The sequence below is a fragment of the Cynara cardunculus genome (assembly GCF_001531365.2).
Source record: "Cynara cardunculus var. scolymus isolate 2C chromosome LG 5, CcrdV1, whole genome shotgun sequence".
Lineage (NCBI taxonomy): Eukaryota > Viridiplantae > Streptophyta > Magnoliopsida > Asterales > Asteraceae > Cynara > Cynara cardunculus.
This window is the reverse complement of record NC_037532.1, coordinates 29,876,137-29,880,264: the sequence shown is the minus strand read 5'-3', so window position 1 is coordinate 29,880,264 and position 4,128 is coordinate 29,876,137.

The following is a 4,128-nucleotide window of genomic DNA, read 5'->3' as shown; positions in this document are numbered from 1 at the left end:
ATATATATATATATATATATATATATACATAGAGGAGGGTTATTTTGTAAAACATGTTGTTTATCTAAACCGTACAAACCGTATTCAACCCATCATAATTTTTCATTTTGTTGATTTTTTTGTAATTATGAGAGATTGATTAATCATTTTTATTGTGGAGTGTGCTAATCGTAGATATTATCATCTTCATTATATTAATTTTAGAGAAATACATGAAACAGTTTCATTAAAATTTCATAAATATTATATGAAACAATTTCATAACCATATATGAAACAACTTTATCAAAAGAAAAAGTATTATATGAAACAATTTCATAAGATTAAATAATTTCATGAAAATTTTTCATAAGATTAGACAATGAAATCGACGGATGGGGATGATTTGCACGATTTGTACAAATAACATGGTTTGCATTTGATCGCTCATATATATATATATATGTGTGTGTGTGTGTGTGTGTGTGTGTGCGCGTGCATGATCAAATGCAAACCACTCAATTTGTACAAACCGTGCAAACCACCCTCATCCATCAATTTCATTGTTTAATCTTATGAAAAAATTTCATGAAAGTGTTTAATCTTGTGAAATTGTTTCATATAATATTTTTTTATGAAGTTGTTTCATATATGGTTATGAAATTGTTTCATATAATACTTAATGAAATTTTAATAGAATTGTTTCATGTATTTCTCTAAAATTAAAATATTGAAGATGATAATATCCATGATTAACACCCTCCACAATAAAAATGATTAATCAACCTCTCATAATTACAAAAAGATGAACAAAATGAAAATTTATGATTGGTTGAATGAGGTTTGTATAAATAACGTTGTTTGTAAAGTAAACCTCATACATATATATATAGAGGAGCGTTCAAATGAAAACTCTCTCCATTTGTGTAAACTGTGTAAACCAATCTCAACCATCCATTTTCTTAATCAATGATCAAGATTTGTATGCTTTATTTATGGAAATAAAAAAAAAATTAAAAATTAAAAATTTAGTTTATGTCATCAATAAGGGTAGAATGGTAAACAATCATTAACAATCGGTAACATCCTAATGAAACATATTTCATTAACTATTTTATAATGAAACCTTTTCACATTGAAAACATTTACATGAACATTAATTTCATAAAGAATAAAATATAATATGCACCCGTTTCATCATACATATATTTCATAAAGAACAAAATCCATTATGCACCCGTTTCATTTTCATCATACCAACTAAACGGATCAACTTCAATTACAATGCAACATGGATCACCATAAAAATGTTTCATGAAGCATGAATCAATTAGAGCATAAACATGTTTCACCATTATGAAACTATTTCATTAATATATACAATATGCGTAGAAGAAGCAAATAAATCATTTTACAATGAAACTTTTTCATATTAATACAGTTTCATGAACATAGTTTTTTTCCCCTTCAACCTCAAACCATGATTTCATTCCTAAAGAGGCTAGAATCTTCATACAAGCTTTCCAGATTCATTGAATACCAAATAATTAAAATCAAGATTTTAATATTATAATATAATAAAATTTTGAAACGTTACCATTTTCATAATTTCTTTTTTTTAAATTTCCTTAATTAATATGCATTAATAACTTCCTTATTTATAAAAAAAAATGTGGAAAATGACCGAAATACCCTTATTGATTAAATTTAATTAAAAAATGGAATTTTCTTATTGGTCGAAATTGGTTTACACGGTTTCTTAGAATTGGATGGTTTTCATTTGAACTTGCCCCTATATATATATGAGATGAATAAAACTACAATAAACTTACAATAATTGAGCAATTATGCATGCAACTAGGAACTAGGAAGGCACATTTTTAATTGAAACAAAGGGACAAACAAAAGGGCCATAAGTAATACATACACGTTACAAGAGGTTTGTAAATAAAAAATTAAATATTATGAGAACGTAAGATTATGGAAAAATGTAAATTATTGAAAAAATCAGGAAAACATTAAACATCTATTTAAAGATGTATATGTTAACAAACATTATAGATTATTTATATGAGTTCACATATACATCTTCAATGTATTTATTTCCAATAATTCACATATAAACATTCACTTCTTACGTTCTCACGATATTTAGCCTTCTTATATACTCCGACCTCCTAAATACAATTATAATTAAATACAATTAATAAGCAATAATGTCATTTTCAATTGATAAAAGGAAAAGGGCAATGCATACACAATTACTTCATATGCTTTAGCCCCACATAACTCATGCCTATAGTGGGGGATGGGGTGGGGGAACACACACACACATACATCATTCTAATTGGAAGTTCATATAGAATCTTGATGGTCACCACCCCTACAAGAATGTTGCAAAACAAGCATAAAATACTACCCCATGAAAGTGAAATCAAACAACTATAAAAAGGATTGGACCATGGCTCATTGTTGCATTCGCGAAACTAGTCCATTCAAGACAAGACTCGCGAGCACTGACTAGCTAGGGGACGTTTGAAGGCATGATTAATGTGCACTTCATTTGTTAATGACTTGTAAACTAAGTCGATGCTGTCTTTACTACAACAAAATCGGGTTTATAGGACACTCCCAAATTCTCAGCGTCTTAATAGACCTCTTTATAGGACTTGGTTTATAGGACCAAAAAAATAAAGTGTCTTATCTAATGATGTTGTATTAAGTTTATATGATGTTTTTTGATGTCATAATAAGTTTTTTAGGACACTTTTAATATAAAACGTCTCATTATCAACTTTATATGACAATATTTGAAAAAATGTTCTATAAAAACAAGTGTCCTATAAAAAAAATTGAGATTATAGGACATTTTCTCAAAAGTGTCCTATAAAGTTGCTAATGCGACACTTTGTATTAAAAATGTCCTTAAAAACTTGTTAAAACGTCTAAAAGCGTCATATAAACTTATTACAATGCTTTTATATATGACGCTTTATATTTTGGTCTTATAAATTAAGTCCTATAAAATGGTATATTGGGACACTTAGAGATTGATGGTGTCCTATAAACCCAAATTTGTTGTAGTGCTTTTATTGTATTGATTGGTTTAGTGTTCATGTTTACATAATTACACACACGAATATTAAAATATTTATATCAACGACAACAAAAATTGGTTATATAGGACGTGTCAATATGTCTAAATGTCCTAAGTAGATTGTTTCTATAAGACTTAAGTCTATATGACAATGCAACCGTGCATTATATGTCAAAAAGCTGCAATACGTTGATAAGACATTTATGGACGTCCTAACAAGTTTTTAGCACATATTTATGATAAAGAGTCTGTATTAGTCTTTTTATATGACATTATTTGAAAAAAAAAAATGTCTTATAAAAAAAATTCTTAACAGTATCTAATAAAAACAACTAATAGAACACTTTCTTTCAAAAATGTCCTAAAAACATATTAGAACGTCGAATAGTGTCATGTAAACTTATTGTAACATTTTTACGCGGGAAACACAATTATTTGGTTCTATAAACTTAAGTCTTATAAATCAGTCTATTAAAAGATTTATACATATTTGACATTCTATAGAACTGAACTTGTTATAGTAATACCACTAACTTAATCACCATCATATGATTGTGAAAGCCTTTGGTCACGTATGTTGCTCATTTGGGAAGCGACCATTTGTCTCAAAAGTGATGATCATACATTAAAACGTAATCAATTTTGTTACGACAAGTATATACACTCAAAAAAGCATAATACCAACCAAAATCAAGATAATACATGAACAAGAGATGGTATCAAATGCTTTATCCCCACATTACTTTTGGTAAGCCATTCCGAGGAATATACAAGGTTATCCCCACAAAGAGTGTTAAAGAACAAGTTCAACACCGACCCAATCAAGAACATGGATCTATTAAAGAGACACATCTACACAGGCTTTCCTTTATCTTCATAATGACCACCAGTACAAATATCTTCTTTCATTTCTAATAATTCTTTTGTCCCGCTATTTGACTCGAAAAACTCGTGGGCCTTCAGTATTATGTAATTTGTTTCCACAACTAACTTCGACATTTGAGATTCCTACTTCAAACTTATGGACATAACAATCGAATTTACCAACTAATT